This window comes from Acinonyx jubatus, chromosome A2 (assembly GCF_027475565.1).
Source record: "Acinonyx jubatus isolate Ajub_Pintada_27869175 chromosome A2, VMU_Ajub_asm_v1.0, whole genome shotgun sequence".
Taxonomy (NCBI): domain Eukaryota; kingdom Metazoa; phylum Chordata; class Mammalia; order Carnivora; family Felidae; genus Acinonyx; species Acinonyx jubatus.
The window spans coordinates 122,421,991-122,441,616 of NC_069383.1; the positions used below are offsets into that span (position 1 = coordinate 122,421,991).

The window sequence follows — 19,626 nt, forward strand, 5'->3', positions numbered from 1 at the left end:
CTCAACGTTGACTGATTGGCTCAGGGTTGTAATCAGTAGGTAATGGAACAATGAGGAAAGGAAATGGCAGAGGATTAAAAATAAGCCACAAATTATCGGCAAGTAGATAAAGCCCTGACTGTATAATCGTTACCAAACAAACTTTATCTTTGTCTTCCCATGTAGAAACATGTCACTTTCTTTGAACGGTTTCATTGAAACACACTCTGCAAAAGCTTTCAATTTGGACAAAAAATAGGGTGTGTAGAAATAAACATCTTTTAACGGCATAAACTTCAACTTTTCCCTGCCCTGCTTGAAAGAATGGCATTCAGAGGCAGAACAAAATTCAGTGTCAAGTAATTTTCTACTCATGATCTGATGCCAGTCAACTTTGAGCTTGCTTTTGGCTATACCAGCGGAGCTTACAATCTTTTAATTCAGTGCATGAGTTATAGTTCCCGGTAGCACCTTTTAAGCACTGGCAGAGTTCTACAACAATGATGAATGTATTTCCATTTAGCCCAAACCTCTTGCATCTCTCATAGGCACAAGAATTGTTGGAACTGAGGAGCTGAACTGAACATAGCATATATTTCCAATATACATTCTGATCCTTCTATAATTGGTGGAGTTGTGAGCTCTTGGCACGAGCATAAAAAGTTGAGACTCAAATTATCTGTCATTCAACTTCTTTGATATTTTAGGAATGTTCTTGATTTTTATCAATTAAAAAAAGTGAATAGAGGAAACAGACTGGTTTCAATCATGTACTTGTTCTCAAAGGATTATTGAGTATTACATAGTTAAGGTAGCCTGAATTTCCCACTATATTAGGATCATATAACATCTCTCTCTTTCACTCCATTTAATTTGATCAAATATTGAGTTCTTTCGAAAAAAAAACGGGGGGGGGGGTCAACAGAGATGAGAGAGAAAGAGAGACAGCGATAAAGAAAGAGATACAGAAAAGACAGAAACAAAGAAACAAAAGAGGAAAAGGCATCCACTAGGTTCTCAAGGATGATTCCCCAGAAAGACACTTCTGAGACTTCTCTGATCCGTTATCTCAGAACATGAAGCCATACCCTCAGCCACACAGGACTGTGGTGGACACCCGGTAAAGGGTAGGTGATCATAGGGTAGTAGTCTACCAGATAAGATAGCCCATAGCAAAGGCACTGCTCCCAGAACTGGGGGATCCAGTCTTTTCATGAAAAAAAAAAAAAAAGCAGGTAGGAGCACCTGGGATGGCTCAGTCAGTTAAGCATCCAACTTTGGCTCAGGTCATGATCTTGAGGTTCGTGAGTTTCAGCCCCACATCGGGTTCTGTGCAGACAGCACAGAGCCTGGGCCCTACTTCGGATTTTATGTCTCCTTCCCTCTCTGTCCCTCCCCTGCTTACACTGTCTCTCTTTCAAAAATAAATAAATATTTTTAAAAATTTAAAAAAAAAAGCAGATAATTCACTGGAAAAGACCGAGGGAAAAAAAAACCACAGATAAGAAAGATGAGCAAGACAGAATGAATGGGTAAATCTTATTCAGTGTACAACAGTGGAATAAGGATCCTTCAACTATTAATGCTCCTAATGAGGTCAATGTCAAAAAATCGCATATAACCTTCTAGTCCTGAATTGCCTTCTGCTGGCTGAGGTCCATGTATACTACAGTTGTGTACCTTTCCCAAAACTCACATCCAAACCTTCTATGTGGAAGATATTTCTCTCTTCTTTATTTCTGTATTTCACCTTCCAATAAATTCCCCTTACTTAATAGAACTTAAATAAGTCTCCACTGCTTGCAACCAAAGGAGAGCAAAGCACATCTAAAATTAAGAAAGCCATTACTTGATGAGTTTTCAACCATGTTTAAAGTTACAGTCTCTCCTCCTCCCCTCAATCTTTTCATACACAGCACTTAGTTTTGTATATCTAATTAACCTAATTATCATTCCATTCAAAACAATTATGTGCTAAGGAGCTAACACCATCAAGTATAGGACTATAGAACTGCAAGGTTCACAGTAAGTCTTATTAGTTAATGATTAAACAAAGCCCAAAGGACAAAAAAATTATTAAATCAATATTTCTTAATTATAAAGCATAAATCTACTAGAAACCCAGATCTCTACTTCCTCCTGCCCAGAAAGTACAAGAAAAGGTGTCAGATAAAGAAACCAAATAGAATTCACTCATACATTTACTAAGCATTTTAATATTAAGGACTGTGTAACACATTGAAAAGTGTCATCCTTTGGGAACACAAAGGAAAAACACAGTCAATTATATTTTTTTTTCCATTTTGGCTCATAAGAGCCTGAGGGTTCTAATTAGATAGAAATCAGTGAACTCCTCAAAAAATCAAAAGCAAAACCATATATGCATTGGTGGACACTCCATAAAGACAGTGAATTTTTGGAGTGCCTGGGTGGCTCAGTCAGAGCCCTCAGTTCACGTCCCACATTGGGCTCCAAACTGGATGTGAAGCCTACTTTAAAAATTTAATTAAAAAAATAAAAAGTAGAAAAAAATCAGGGGTCACCTGGGTGGCTCAGTCGGTTAAGTGTCCAGCTTCAGCTCAGGTCATAATCTTACAGTTTGTGAGTTTGAGTCCCACGTCAGGCTCTGTGCTGACAGCTCAGAGCCTGGAGCCTGCTTGGGACTCTTTGTGTCCCTCTCTCTCTGCCCCTCCCCCACTCATGCTCTCTGTCTCAGAAATAAAATTTAAAAAAATTTTTTTTAATAAAAAAAGAAAAAAATCAAGCAACAGGGCATTTTTTTTTTAATATTCACTTATTTTTGAGAGAGAATGAGCAGGGCAGGGGCAAAGAGAGAGAGACAGAATCCAGAGCAGGCTCCAGGCTCTCAGCTATCAGCACAGACCCTGATGTGGGGCTCAAACCCACAAACCATGAAATCAAAATCTGAGCCAAAGTGGGATGCTTAATAGATTGAGCAACCCAGGTGCCCCTGCGGGGCATTTATTTATTAAAAAAAAAAAAAAAGCCAGTGAATTGCTTAATACTCAGACCTGCCAATGGCTATATTCACAACTCCAGAGTCAAAAAGACAACAGGTCTTAGTAAGTCATACTAAGATAACACTACAGGAAGGGTTTCTGATACAACACAGCGACAATCAATGTCAAATATATCAGGAAAGAAATCCTAAACATGGTGGGAGTTTTAAAATTAAAACACACACACACACACACACACACACACACACACACACAACAAAAAAACTCAGGGACCTAGAAGTCTTAATAGAAATCTATGCAGACAATGCCTTTGAGAAAAGGGTGACTTCAAAGAGAAAAGAATCCTCTATTTACCAAGCTACTGTTACCTAAAAATGCCCCATTTTAACAACATTCCAAGATGATTTTAATGACATGGTTAATGGGGTTGAGAAAACTAGTGTGAATGCAAGCTGACATTGACATTTTCTCACTACTACACTGTTCGTACTTTTTGGATAATCCCTTCTCCTGTCCCTTACTACCTCACCTCTCCAAAATGTTTCATTGGGCTGGACATTTAACCTGACTTCTTTGGCAAACTCTTAGACTGAATATGTTGCTGAACTATTTTAAGTCATTTCCCTCTAATCTGCATTCTATGTGCAAGCCTTGCCACAGGGAGATTCCTCTTGCTCTGCATGCTTTATAGTCTAAGGTTCTGGCTTCTGGCTTCTTTGTCTTTGTGGAATTGTTAGAAATCTTCCTAGGTTCTTGGCTTTGACTAGCCCACAACTTAAAGTATTTTTATCTGTTTATCTATTTACAAACTCACCAGGGCCTAATCAAGAAGAATTAATCTAGTCATGTACCTTCTTCAGCACTCTTAATTGCTGTACATTTCATTTTTACTTGGGAGACCGAGTCAAGATGGTGTCAAGTTGCCTGGTGATCCCAAATGTAGCTTTGATGTGTTAAGTGGTGCAGGACAAGAATTGTAAATCTGAAACTCCAACACTCATCTCTTAGCCCCAACACACAAAGTAAATTTCTAAGGAAACCTCCAGCAATAAATCATCATATGTCAGCGACTAATTACAGTCATTGTAGTGCTAGAAAACTGCAGCATCTCAATAAATCTTGGGAGATGTCATTTCAAAAACAGGTCATGGGTGGTATGAGGAGACACAGTACTGCTGGATTCAGGACAAGAAGACGTATCTGAGCATCCCTCTAAGAGTAATGGCACAGTAGCTGGATCAATCAAAGAAAGGGACCCTTTAGGGGCACGTGGGTGGCTCAGTCAGTTAAGCATCACTTTGGCTCAGGTCATGATCTCATGGTTCATGAGTTTGAGCTCTGCATCAGGCTCTGCATTGACAGTTCAGAGCCTGGAGCCTACTTCCGGTTTCTGTGTCTCCCTCTCTTTCTGCCCCTCCCTCCCTCCCTCTCTCTCATAAATAAACATTAAAATTAAGAAAAAAAGAAAGAAAGAAAGGGACCCTTTAGACAAAGCACCATTTAAAACTGCCTGGATATTGGTCACCAAGGACCTCTTTAACACGTAAAGATCAGTATATGTATGTGATTCTGAAAGCTCACTTGCAATGATGTAAAATAAAAGGGAAAATACTCATGGAAGCAGGTGTAGCTATGTAACAAAAGTCAACCATAACCTTGTACGAGAATGCCTAATATAAGCTGCTCTGCATAGGTATGTGATCACTTATAAGGCTTTGTGAAAATCACTAATGTTGACAGATTATGGAATGAACTTCTGCTAATCACTGAGGGAATACTAAATCAATTCAAAAGTTATGAAGACATTGTTAGGAAAATGTAAATTGTGATGATTTCTTTGGAGGGCAATCTGGAAATAACTATAAATGTCAAAAATGCAAAATGTACTACTTTTAGACTGCGAAATTCCAATTCCTCCTTCAAGAATGTATTCTACAGGTATATTCACATATATCTACAAAACTAATGTTTATAGTAACAAAGGCCTGTCAAGAACATAAATGACAATGAACAGGGTTCCAGTATTATAACTTTGGTACAAGGAAATAAATATTCCAAGTAGTCATTGGCAAGCAAAAAATAGCTATGTATATAGACTGATGGGTACTGATATCTAAAATTCACCTTCATGTGAAGAAAGGTATTCCATTCACTGTTTATATATATGTATGTGTGTGTGTGTGTATATGTATATAATGTATGCATTATATAAATTTTTATATTGCCTTTTAATTAAAGAAGTAACATACATGTGCTCATAAAAAGTCAACATCTCTGGAAAGTTAAACAAATAATAATAACAGTGACTCCAGAGAAACAGCTAGCAGAAGATGACAGAAAGGAAGTTTAGTTTTGACCAGATACCCTTTCATACTATTAAAATGCATACTCACAGACACATAACCTTTACAGGAAAATAATTAAGAAAAAAATACAAAGGGTTATAAAGGCAAACTGAAATGGAAAGTTCAGACATTATCCAGGGAAATTAAACAACATTAATAGCCAGTCCAAATCAATCAAGGTCCCAGACCCTACTTTTTCATCAGTACCAGATTTTTTCTTTTTAATAATATGGATAATTACCTTAACTCTTCAACAGTGTAGACAATACATTAAATTCTTCAAACTATGAAATGGAATCTCTGCCAAGTTACAGGTTTGACATTTGCTTTAATTCTTCAGTGAGAGGCTTCTTGTATAGCACAAGTTCTACAGTAACCTATTTAACAATTCTACAGGACTGGAGGACAAAGAGGTACAGCCATATAACTTCTTTGAGTTGAGTGAAAATGATACTCAGGACTGTAATGACTTCCTAGCCTTTGGTAGTGACTTGAGAATGAATGAATGAATGAATGAATGAATGAATGAATGAATGCAAGCAAGCAAACAAGCAAGCAGGCAAAAGAAGGGAAGGGGTGGAAAGAAAAGAAGAGGAAAAGAAAAAAGACAACACAAGAGACAATCATATTTTTAAATTCAGTAAGTTGGTAAGCCTAGACTTTCAAGACACTTCAGATATTGAGATAGCCTCCGAGTCAACAATATGACATTCTAAGATTTAAGATCTAGACAAGCATCCATGAGCCAGCCTTACATAGTAATCTATGTTCATGACATTCATAGTCATACTAAAAAAGAAAACACAAAAACAAACAACAAGCCAGCCTTAGATAGTAATCTATATGCATGACAGTCATAGTAAAAAAGAACAAACAAAAAAAGCTATTTATTATGTAGATGCTTCATGTATGATTTACAGGGTATGAAAGCTAAACATATTTTAAAAACTAGTCCAGTGTGAAATTAAGGTTTTCTCTATAATACTCTTAAACTTGAGTCCACCTAAATTAACTTCATTTTACCAGTGTTACATTTTCCTACAACCTTCTATTCACGACCTTCACTCCCAACATCCACCTTCACTCAGTTTAGTCTAAGGTTTTCTTGACCAACCACAATTTGATCATTTACACGTAATAACAAATCGAGTTATGAATCAACCTCTTCCTTGCCTACTGTCTGGAACTTTGCTAATTATTTGTAGGATTAGCATCTTCTCAAGTTTCAGCTTCAAAATTCATATTCACTATGCCATCTAAGGTAGATCCTTCCTACATTACTCTCCATTGTAGCACCCTCATCTCCTTCACAACACCTATTTCAGTTTTTGTTTTTAATGTAAGTATTAATTAACTTTTTTTATAGTCTTCCCTACTAGAGTCAAAGCTCCATGAAGCCAGGGTCCATTTCTGGCATTTTTCTTTTATACTGACAGGACCTACTGTTGCCCTAGTACTTAGAAGTACTCATTATGATAGGTTCCATGGATGAAAGAAGTGAATTGTAGAAGAATAGCCCACTCACATTTTTCTAAATTATCCCACTTTGACAAGAAGACCAAAGCTGCATCTGAAAACCTATAATGCCACAAAATAATAGGGAGCAACAAATTCTATTTTGAACTTTCTATGATCTTCTTTACTCTATATGGCATTTATGAAATTGCCCGATACATGCGAAAATATCACCAATGTAGGAGATGGAAGAATTTGGTGTCATCTGTTGCTCCTCATACTTCAAACATATGATGGCAAGTAGATTTATTTTAAGAAAATGGCTTACAAAGGGGCACCTGAAGGTAAGTGTTTTTAAAATGAAACATCATTTTCTGAGTGACTAATAAGCATGCAATTGAACCCATACATAAATCCACTAAGTTTTATTGCCAATAGTCAAATCATTTTTTCCCTTTGTTTAAATTTGTGGCCAGAATAACAAAATCTGTCAAACACAGTATTTTCTAGAAGCTTAGCAATACCTAAAAGCCTATACTGATGAAAAATGTTTATACATTGAATTTTGAGTATTCAAACACATCCAGAATAATGTATCATTTACCTACACAAATTATCAATTTACTGTAACTACAAAAATTCTGTTTACCTGCATATGCCAATCTCTGTTTGAAAACCCTATTTTCATATAGTTCTCAACATCTGAAATACCTTCCCACACCCTTATAATTTATGAAGACTTACCATCCCTCCAATAAAATATAGTTCTGAAAGCGTGTACATACTGACGTCTTTTAGCCATATATCGATCATTAAACATAAAAATCTCTTCCTCAGCCAGGATTTCAAACTGGTTTAAAGCTTTAGGTCACAGACAGGCATACTAGGGATCTGACATAAGTACTGATATTTACTAGTTGTATGACCTGAATCAAGTTATTTAATCTCTTAGTTTTCTCATCACAATACCTAGCTCATAGGATGGTAAGTTTCAATGATAATAAAAGAATTTAACAACTTGCCAGTACATTGCTAAGTATTCGATTAATGCTACTCATTATGATTAGAATTTACTTAGACAACCCATAGATATATAATCTCTACATGTTTTACATGTATATATCTAGATATATAGATAGATAGATATAGATATATTTTGGATATATATTTAGATATAGAGACAGATTTTTTTTCTTTTTTTTTCTCAGAGAGTGTCTCCAATAACTGGGCGTATTTCTTCCTAAAAAGAAGTTTCTATTATAATCAGGAAAATAAAGGTATTTGAATAACTACCTGGAAACTATAGCATAATTTATGTATTTATAGATATATACATATACACAAGTGTGTATGTTTATGTACATATATATGTAAATTAAGTAAAGCCACCCCACACGTGAAACATTTTTAAAAAACTGGATGATATGAAACACACAGTAGGACAAAATTTCCTAAAGGATATTCCAAAGAATATTTCACTCTGTCTTTGGTCTCAAAACTTGCTGCATTTAATGAAAATCATCTGGGAAGCTTTTAAAAAATTCCATTACCCAGAACCCACCTTTATTCTACAGCAACTAAACCAAATGATTTTAATGAGCTGCCAGAGCTGATAGCCACAACCATTAGATGTTTAGGAGACAGGGACTGTCACTGGACACTGCAAGTTTGCCAAAATTCTTACGTCGAAACCTTATCCCCCATGTGATGGTAAATGAAAGTTGGGCCTCTGAGAGGTGTTGGGCCATGAAGGCAGAGCACTCATGAATAGGAATAGGGTCTTTATTTTAAAAAGATCCCAACCAAGGGTGCCTGGGTGGCTCAACTGATTAACCATCCAACTTCAGGTCATTATCTCAGGGCTGGTGAATTTAAGCCAGAGGGCTCTGGGCTGACAGCTAGGAGCCTGGAGCCTGCCTCAGATTCTGTGTCTCCATCTCTCTCTGCCCCTCCTCTGCTTGCATGTGCGCTTGCTCTCTCTCTCTCTCTGTCCCTGTCTCTGTCTCTCTCTAATATAAATAAACATTAGAAAAACTGTTTAAAAAAAAAAGACTCAGAGTTTACAGTGCTGGTTGCTCATGAACAAGAAAGTAGGTTCTCATCACACACTGTATATGGCAGCAATTTGATCCTGGATTTTCCAGCCTTCAGAACCATAAGGAATAAATTTCTGTTGTTTACAAGGCACTTCATCTATGGTACTCTGATAAAAGTAACCCAAACAGCTTACAACATTACTCAAATAAATTTCAGAAACATGTATTCACAAAGCACATAAAGATTCTGAGATGTACTAATGTAAAAAAAAAAAAACCTGTTTAAAAATCCAGAACTTCCTAAGCTCATTTTCCTAAGGAAAAAAAAATTTCCTAAGAAAAATTTTAAAGGGAATCTATTTATATCTTGAAGAATTAGTGTTCTTCAGAACATGCTCTAGTTCCTAAAACTGGCTGAACATCAGAATCACATGGGGAGTATATTCAAAATATAGCTTCCTAAAATTCATCCCTAGAGACTCTGATTCAATACCTCTAGAGCTGGGCTGTCAATCTTTATTTTCTTGCAAAGTGCCAAGGTTTTTCTCACAATCATATTTTGTAGCACTTACCCCCCAGAGTTTTTTTTCAGTCCCATAAACATGGCCCCCTCTTCTACTTCCAAGTTAAGGTCATGGAATGGTCTTTATACCTGATAATAGGCCTCCTACAATGCCTTGTTTCTAACAGAAAGTGAGTAAAAGTTTAGTGGTTAATGGCTATATATGAAAGAGTATTAGAAGATCATTGGGCCTGGGGTGCAACTCAATTAACAATGCCGGATCTGAGCTACATCAGAGACTTTTATTTTCAGGCTACTAGAAGGCACCCTGGAGAAATATTAGGTCTAAGGATAGTAACACCAAGACTCCTATATTTGGAGGTAGCAAGTTTGCAGGCTAAGCCCCAAAAGCTAAGCTTTAGCTCCTTACTAGATAACAGAGCCTCCAGAAAGACCTATGTAGAAAAGACTTATTAGTATCAGAGATGCCAAGGTGGGAACTTGCGGCTGCTGATGTTATGAATTATGATGTTACATGAATTACTCATAAAAGACACAGGCTTATGAAGAATCAACATAGTGTCTGTAATTGCGTGAAATGTTAGAACTCTTTTTGGATAATATCACTTATCCAAACGTGAAAAAAGGAAGGCAGAAAGTTTTGCATGCCAAATTTCCAGCCATCTTTCCCTATTCTACAGAAGCCTGGGATGAGAGTACTCAATTGTAAACTGTGGAAAATGTCATAGGCTGGTGAAGGGAATGACTTTTCCAATTCCTAGAAAGGCCTCAAACTAGTAAATGATGCATCTTGAAAAGGTAACCTATGTGTCTGTGGTGTACAAGTTCCCAACAGAAAGATAAGGGGATAACATTATAAGGCAGGTGGCAAATAAAAAGTATCTCCAAACATATGCACATACCAGAATAACTTCTTTACATTTCTTTGGTAGCAACAAGAATAACCAACTCTGAAAGCCTAAGAAAAAGGGGACCTTATAAAAAGCATCTGTGCAGATCACAGGACAGAAGAAAGAAACAAGGAATCAAGCAGCCCCAAAAATCCCCAGGAGCAGATACCACTGGACAGTTAGGCCAGGACAATAACAAAGTAAAAATATATATATAAATAAACCCTCGTATTTCTTCAGCCTACATCACTGAGCTCAAGATTCCACATGAGGAGACAGATGCTGATAATTTGAACATTCAGAGGTGCAGGTCACATGCCTGCACATTTGGTACACTGAGGCAGAGGAAGGGCCTAGCTGAGAAAGTCACCAGAAAAACTTCCCCAACCACTTCCTAGATAGAAGTGGACTTGGGATTTATCAACCAACAAGACCAAAAATAGTGGAAGCAATTTTGCTGTTGAGAAGGTGGACTTGTTCCTGTGGATTAAAAGAAAAATATGTCCACTACAGTATGAATACTTATTAGAAATGTTGTCAAGCAGTGTTAATTTCCCTTCAACAATATCTTAGGACAGCAAATGCAAAGGAATGCACCTCAGTCACAGGAGAGAGATATGAAATGAAGCCAGAAAATATGATGGATAGCAGATGGGCACTGGACACCTTGCTATGTAAACCTCTGATATTTCAAATAAAATGTATTTAAGAAAAGAATATCTTGTACTTAATTGAAATTACCCACTTGGTAACCTACATCCATAAGACAATTGTTTTCATACTGCAATATAAAATCACTTAATTACCTTGTGAGATGCATTTTTTTCATTACATGCATAAGAACCTTTGTTGTTTGCTCATTTTCTGGGTTTTCTAATTTAAGCCCCATTCACTTATTAATCCCTATGCATAGTGAATTTAAATATGAAATAAATACATTAAACAAGTATAAATATTTCGTATAAATAAAATGAAAATGCAGTTTTGTACTCAGTTTACTGTTATCCTACATAATTAACATGAACTAGCATAGGAAATAAGAACTAATCATAGGTCAGGGATACATCTAAAAGCCTAGACAACTTATGGATACCACTCTACATACTACGCCAAATACATTATTCATATCTCACACAAAATTCAGATAGACTTTCAAATTTAACAATCTGATGTCATCCTGACACTTTAAAATACTTCATGACTGTCCATGGTCTACAGAATACGGTCCAAATTTCTCTTATTCTCCAAATTATCTCAATAGGTTACAGATGCTAGTTCGTACAATTCTATGATTCACAAATGACAATCACAACTTGTTCTCTGCCCGACCCATGGCGCATCATTCTCATTCTAGTCTATGAAACTGTATAATGCTAAGACTCTGCTGCCATGCTCCCACATCCCTAAGGTTCACTCATATCATACCCAGCTCTTTGTCATTCTCTTTGTCATTCTCTGTCATTTTCTCTCATGACCCATAACACTATATACACTACACCCTCTTTAAGTGTTCTTTCCAAACCCAACATTCAAATATTGTCCATCTTTCCACTTTATCTCAATTATGAATTCTTCCCCATAATCTCTATACAAGTGCTATCATAATATCCCACACCACATTGTAATTTGAGTTTTCATACTAAACAAAGAACTTTTTGAAAACACAAGTGACATGTCTTTTCACACAAACACATATGCATGCGTGCTTACACCAGAAATCTATCCTTAGAAGTGGCTGTGTAAAAATTCACTAAAGGCTAATCAATTACAATGATGGGTAAAATGGTAGCTATTGTTCTCAAGGTTGCTAAACTCAGCATAAGCAAGAATGGCTTGAGAGACTCCACGAATAAGGGCTTCAAAAAGAACATGATGAGAACATATTCCCAAGAAACGAAAAAGCTTCCGTACAATGATTTCCAAAGCATTTTCTACTCCATTCATGTTGGCCATATTCTATCTGAATTTCTAAAAAAGTGTGTCTGTGTGTGTGTGTGTGTGTGTGTGTGTGTGTAGTATCCACCCTAATAGATTCTGACCATCCTTTGACCAAACTTTACTGTACCTATCTTTAATCCTGTAGTATTGGGTTCTTAACATATAATTAAGCACGCTGAGTATATACTTGACACTTAGGCGTAGTATCAGGTAACTAGTCACTTAAGTTAGTTAAGAATATGATATAAATCAATGCCTATCAATCTTTAATGTGAATACAAATCACCTGAAAAAATGAAGATCCTGAATATAAGCCTGAATGGCAGCCAAAGTCCTGTATTTTTCACACAAGTTCCCAGGAAATGCCATCTATTGACTACAATAGCATGAAGGTTTTGCGCAAACTTCCTCTATGAATGATATTCTTTTCTAAACTATAGACTATATACATAAGCCCTGATAGAATGGATGTTCTTAGTCAATGAGATATAGAGTACAAAACATCAAGGATCAATAGCAAAATGAAATAATTGATGGACAATTCATTATATTATTTTCAGACATAAGAGAAACCGTCCCTATACCCCCTTAACTTACTCAGCCAGGTAATTTTAGTAACTGGGGATAGTGTAATCCATCAGTGTAAATATGTTTCTATAGTGCTTTCTAACACCTAAAAGCCTAAGAAGACAGAAATGGCAGGATTTCTACCATCCTTTCCATTCAAAGTGTATCCTTTAGGACTTTCACAAATACTTGGTCTGGTCCTCTGAAGATTCAGAGGTGTAGTACACAATGCATTCGGGAAATAATCTAATGACAGAGAGTACCACGACATTAATGATTAAACCTGCAGTCAGGCTAATTTCCACAACAAAGCCACAACTTAGATTCTATAAGGTATAAGTAATGGATGAAAATCTGTCAGTGAATTAAGATTCTAATGTGAATCAACTTAGTAGATAGTAGGGGGACAATGTATATCACAATGGAAACCAGTAAACAAGTTCTTATTGTATGTGTTAGAAATACAGAAAGAATCATAAAATTAAGAAATCTAGTAAGATTAAAAGATCAATTGTAAACAAAACTATATAAAAGTATTATTTGAATCCCATAAACTACATAGTAAACATATGTGTGTGTGTGTGTGTATATATATATATGTGTGTGTATATATATATATATATATATATATATATATATATAAGGAGGAAGTAGACAAACCTTAATGTTTCATTCCTTAATGGTTATACAAATAGGAAGTAAAATAACACTACCTCGTTTCTCTTCAAATATGTAAAACTCCTTAGTTGTAGGCATATTAATAATACACCAGTCATTATGTTACATTTGCTAAGTTTTGAAATGCAAAGCACTCATAGAGAGGCTGCTGCTCTCCAGAAGGCACTGAAATTCATTTCTCAGTAATGTCACTATTACAAATAAAAAAATGTGTAAATCTTTTGAAAATTTTCAATCATATTTGACTGAAAGCAACTTGAAACATTTTTATATTTCTACTCTGTCACGTCAGCATATCCTTTTGCAACATGGCAAGATGGGCTATAGCTGAAATAAAAAGAATACAAATGAGAACCTATTCAGTAATTCATTCTTTTTAATAAACAAGACTCTTGACCACAGCCAAAACCATTTTTCCAAAGTGAAATCTCAAATAGTGCTAATCATATCTCAGTTCCGATACAGTGGCTCCTTATAATAGTCAACCATAAAACAACATCCTATAGAGATGTTGCCTTCCTCTTTTACACAGCCAAGAGAGATATATCCATGGATAAAGACACAGGAACAAACATAAATCACTTTATTAAGTATTTTAAAAGAATGACATTTCAAGTGCATTAATCATAACTTTCACATGTTTCATCAACATAGGCGTCCTATCAAATAAAGGCATGAAAACAACAGGATCATAATAAGAAACTCAGCATTTTAAGGGATGATCTAATTATGTGCCTGGCACTAGGCTACGTGTATATATGAATAACTAATTTTAGTCTCACAACCTTGCAACAATACCCCCATCATACAGATGGGAAAATAAAGCTAGGAGTGGGTATATAAGTTAGGCTAATACTACATATATAATAGTGGTAGAGCCAGAATTTGAATCATCAAAGCAATCTGAATCACCAAGTCTACCTATAGCCTCTCTTTTACATCACATAAAACAGTAGACTGAATCCTAACCTAAAACATGGAATTCATCATTTGGGATATGCATTATATTATGTTCCTTTTCTTAAGGAATTAATTTTAATAGGGGCTCCTGACTGGCTCATTTGGTGGAGCATGCGACTAGTGACCTTGGGGTTGAGAGTTCAAGCTTCACAGTGGGGTACAGGGATCACATAAAAATATAATCTTTTACGGGTACCTGGGTGGCTCGGTGGGTTAAGCGTCCAACTTGAGCTCAGGTCACAATCTCACAGTTTGTGGGTTCGAGCCCCGCCCTCAGCCTCTGTGCTATCAGTTCAGAGCCTGGAGCCTGCTTTAGATTCTGTGTCTCCCTCTCTCTCTACCCCTTCCCCACTCTTGCAGTTTCTCAAAAAATGAATAAACATTAAAAGCAATTTAAAACAAATAAAATCTTCAAAAAAAAAAGGGTTAACCTTAATACAATGAATTAAGATGCTACTTTATTTAATGTTTTTAAATTTTTTTTAACGTTTATTTTTGAGACAGAGATTGACAGAGCATGAGCAGGGGAGGGGCAGAGAGACAGGGAGACACAGAATCCGAAGCAGGCTCCAGGCTCTGAACTGTCAGCACAGAGCCCGACACGAGGTTCGAACTCACAGACCGTGAGATCATGACCTGAGCTAAAGTCAGATGCTCAACTGACTGAGCCACCCAGGCAACTCTAAGATGCTACTTTAAAGAAAACTACTAAAATTTCTAAAAGTTTATGAATTCAGAACAACAGAAGACTGTGGCTCTGAGCCACAGTAACATTTAAAAAAAATTTTTTTAACGTTTATTTATTTTTGAGACAGAGACAGACAGAGCATGAATGGGGGAGGGTCAGAGAGAGAGAGGGAGACACAGAATCTGAAACAGGCTCCAGGCTCTGCACTGTCAGCACAGAGCCCGACGCAGGGCTCGAACTCACGGACGTGAGATCATGACCTGGGCCGAAGTCGGACGCTCAACCGACTGAGCCACCCAGGCGCCCCTGAGCCACAGTAACATTTAAAAAACTTCATTTCAGTTATTGCGTAGAATACAAATGACAATACGCTGGTGAACTGCTACTAATAAAAGAAGTGAGCAGAGTTATTGGAACTATGAATCCATGATAATCTATGTTATACAGTGCATATACAGACATTACCACCATCTTAATCATATCTAGAATTGTTGCAGTGTCTCGAACTCTGACCAGTTCAAACAAGAAAATGGAGAGGAAATACTAGTAATTTTAGGTAAGAATCTACTACCTGGTGAATGAGACCTGGAAAAGTGCTGAAGAAGATAAAAGGGAATGTCTTTGTAAAGACAATGAGTACAGACTTTTGAACAAATTTTATTGTACTGCAGGTAAGACAGTCAACATTTCACACCTGTAACACAGGAATCTTCACAAATGTGATTCTGGTGCAAAGCGTATCACAAACACATGTCACAATTTATCAAAGCAGTTAATTTTCTATTTCTACTATACTGCATTAACACCTTACCTCTCAGTTCCTCAGTCAGGATCTAGGAAAAGGTGAAACTGAGAAAACAGAAAATGAAAAACATCTGTATTACTCTCTCACTCAAAAAAAAAAAAAGTCTGTTCGGTGGATGTGGGGTGGGGAGGTGGGTAGTGAGGAGAAAAAAAGAAAAGGTCCTTCAGAGCCTCATTCAGAATCTACTCAAATTATTACATATAGTTTGAATGGCTTGTATATCTCTTATTTTCTGGTTCACAAACAGTAAGAAACAGCCAACAAATGGCTAATTCATCAAAGCAAGGAATTAAATATGACCCTCTTAAAGGCATCAGAAAGCAGACAGAGTTCACTCAAGGTAGGTACCCGTATCTCAGCTGCACTTGATGTGATCCTATGGACACAGACCAGTATAACATTATTTATTTCAACAAATATATAAAGCAACTACATGTACTATGTTCTCTATAAACTGCAAAGATTATAGTATAAGGAAAATTCACTTAGTGCTTAGAATATGCCATGAACACTGTACTAATTATCATTTAATGTTCACAGAATCTCTGTAAGGTAGGCACATTCAACTTCACAGATTTTAAAAAATGCCTTGGGAAGGGTTAAGAACATGTTCAAGATCACACAGCTGGCAAGTGGCAGAACAAATCTAGGTCTGTCTGAATCGAAGGCCCATGCACGCTCTAGTCTAGACTACTATCCTATGTTCATCATGGTGATCCTCTGTCATCAAGAAGTAAATCAAACTTAGCCACCTATTTAAAGGGTGAAGTACTATTTTTACACAGATTCCCATTTAAAAAAAACTATTATTAAAGACAAACCTCTATTTATAATTAGTTCCAAGAATTGTAGACAACCATGTTTATATTATAATTTTTACCAGGAATTGGAAATGTGACGTGAGTAAACATTTTATTTTTAAGGATGTCATTCATCTAATTAAATACAGTAAAAAAAAAGTCCTTGGACTTGTAATTAATTTGCTAATTTGTGCAAAGCCTAGAATCAATAGCTGGCTAACAGCTAATCAAATGAGTTAATAATGAGGGCAAAAAAAACCCCACTCATATTTATATTTGATAATTGAAGAGCAATAATAATATAGGTAATAATACAAATCTGTACAATTCAAAATGATGGAAATGTGCCTAGAATCATGCCTCAGAATACATATTTAGGGATTTGAGTCACGTCATTTTTTGCTCACTGTTCTTCTCCAAACTGGACCGATCTCAGCATAAGCACAATTGTAACACCTGTCCTCACTGGAAATTTCCATGACAAATCTAAAAGGCACAGGCAATATGAATTATCAAGGTCTCCATTAGGACAAATGTGCAAGGTACAAATTTTCACACACAAAAGTTCCAGTCAAAGGTAGAGAGGATACCTTACACGGTATGAACAAAGGAGACTTCTGTATGCATTTTTTTAAACCTCCAGACCATTATGGAATCAGCAGGGCTTCTGCTCTCCTAACCCTCATTTTCTCATGAACCAAACTCCCTTCCCAGAAATACATCACTTTTATTTAGTTAGTAGTGATAAATACTTATTTTAACTGCTATGAGCTGAAACTGACCTTGTCCAAATATGGAAAATAGTTTCTCTTTCCACAACATGAAAACTGCTGACTCTGGCTTTAAATAAACCAGAAAATGCAAACCTTGTCTAAAAAAGAACCAATCTCACAGCCAATTCCTGCTTTCTCAAATATCTCCTAATTACTCTCATGGACTTGTTTGCTCTAGTTATTATAAATTCCCGGTAATATCATTAATGCTCCATGAACATGTATTTTCTGAGCTTAATTTTATTTTTGATGTCTACCATGTTTTAGGCATGTGATATCAAAATATGAATATCATTAATGAATCGAAATATGTTTATTGGAAGCTTACTAGGATTTAGGCACTGAACTAAAAGTACTTTGCAAGTAGTATTACATATAGTATTCAGAAAATTCCTGTGCCTTTAGGTACTATCCAAATAGTATTTGTCCATCAATAAACAATTTATTAATTGCTAATTAATTTATTAATTTATTATATCCTTTAAGTATCTGAAAATTGCAACATGCGTATCATCCCATTATACAGCTGATGAACCTGAAATCTAGAAAAGGTAGATAACCTGCTATGACACACAATTACACAGAGTACAAAATGGATTTGAGACTGGGATGCCTGGGTGGCTCAGTAGGTCAGGCATCTGACCCTTGATTTCAGTTCAGGTCCTGATCACACAGTTCTGAGTCTGAGCCCCACCTGGGGCTCTTGCACTGACAACTGAGAATCCTGCTTGGACTTCTCTCTCTCCCCCCCGCTCTCTCTCTGCCCATCCCCTACTCATGCTCCATCTGTCTTGCGTGTAGTTTTCTCTATGTCTCATATAAATAAACATTTTACACAAAATGGATTTAGGACTGGTAAGAAATCTGTGTGACTCCAAAGTCCAAGCCCTTATCCACTGTCTCCAGGAACTCTCATGGTACTGAGTGACAAGCAAGATAACACTACAATGTAATATGTAGGACACTGAATTTGTCCCAATTTGCCCAGGACTTGACAGGTTTTAACACTGAACTTCCTGCATCCTAGGACCCTTCAGTCTTGGGAAAACCAGGAGGGGTGGTTACTTTCATGATAGGTGTCTTATCAGTGGCATGGAAAAAAAATAAAATAGGAGTCTGTATACAGAAAAAGGCAATCATTTTTTATGCCTTAATAGTATTCAAAGAGGCTAAACAGAGTGACAATTGAGTTGAGCATTACACAAACTGTAATAAACACCCTGGAGAAAGATGGCAAGAGTAGACCAGATACAAAGGCAATATAAACAAACACATGCAAAAAAATCAACTGGCGGGCTCTAGGGTGGGCACCTAGACTGCAGATCTGAAAGGGGGAAACAGGGAAGTGCAAATGGAAAGGAAAACATCATCTAGGAAGGAACAGGATAAATCTTATAAAAAGAAATTAAGCATGAAGATGCGGTTTTAACTTCCACTTCCCTTCACAGTTCTACAGAGATAGACTTTAAAGAAATAAGAGCTTTCACTTTATGATTTAGCGATGAATATATGTGCCTTGGTAGGGGAATGCCAAGTGACTTATTATAAGCAGCAAAAGATCTCGCCTTTCTACAGTCATTCTCACAGTGCACTAGGCCCTTTCTGGCAACGATTATTGTGGATAGGGAGAACTAATGTCTTTCTTAAGTAGAAGGGCATGTTTCAATCCTTCAGTAGGCAAGAGAGTTTCGCCCAGACCATATGCACTAAGTATGGGATAGAACCCAACGATGGAATATCCTTAAGCACTAAAAATGAGAGAGCGGGAGATGCGAACAGGCAGAGCACAGAGACCTTTTAGGGCAGTGAAAATACTCTGTATGATATTATAATGATGGATAATATGTCATCATACATTTATGTGTCCAAACTCATAGAAGTACAACACCAACAGTGAATCCTAAGGTAAACTATGAACTTAGGGTGATTATGGTGTTTCAATTTAGGTTCACGTTGGGTAAAAAATGTACCATTCTGGTGAGTGATGTTGATAATGTCTGGGAGCAGGAGCATATGAGGAATCTCTGTACAGCCCTGTAAATTTTGTCATAAATCTGAAACTGCTCTTAAAAACCAAAGTCTTAAAACAAAGGAATGGGATAGTAACAAAGGCCAACATTAAAAGGAAGTAAAGAGGGGCACCTGGATGGCTCAGTCAGTTAAGCATCCAACCTTGGCTCGGGTCATGATCTCACGGTTCATGAGTTT

At 36.6% G+C, this 19,626-nt stretch overlaps 1 protein-coding gene across 5 annotated transcripts in view; it reads right to left on the reverse strand.

Moving 5' to 3' along the window:
* LOC106969548 (contactin-4) overlaps nucleotides 1-19,626 on the reverse strand; it is an 884,673-nt gene that overhangs the window by 858,964 nt on the left and 6,083 nt on the right. The gene's annotated exons all lie outside the window — the stretch shown is intronic.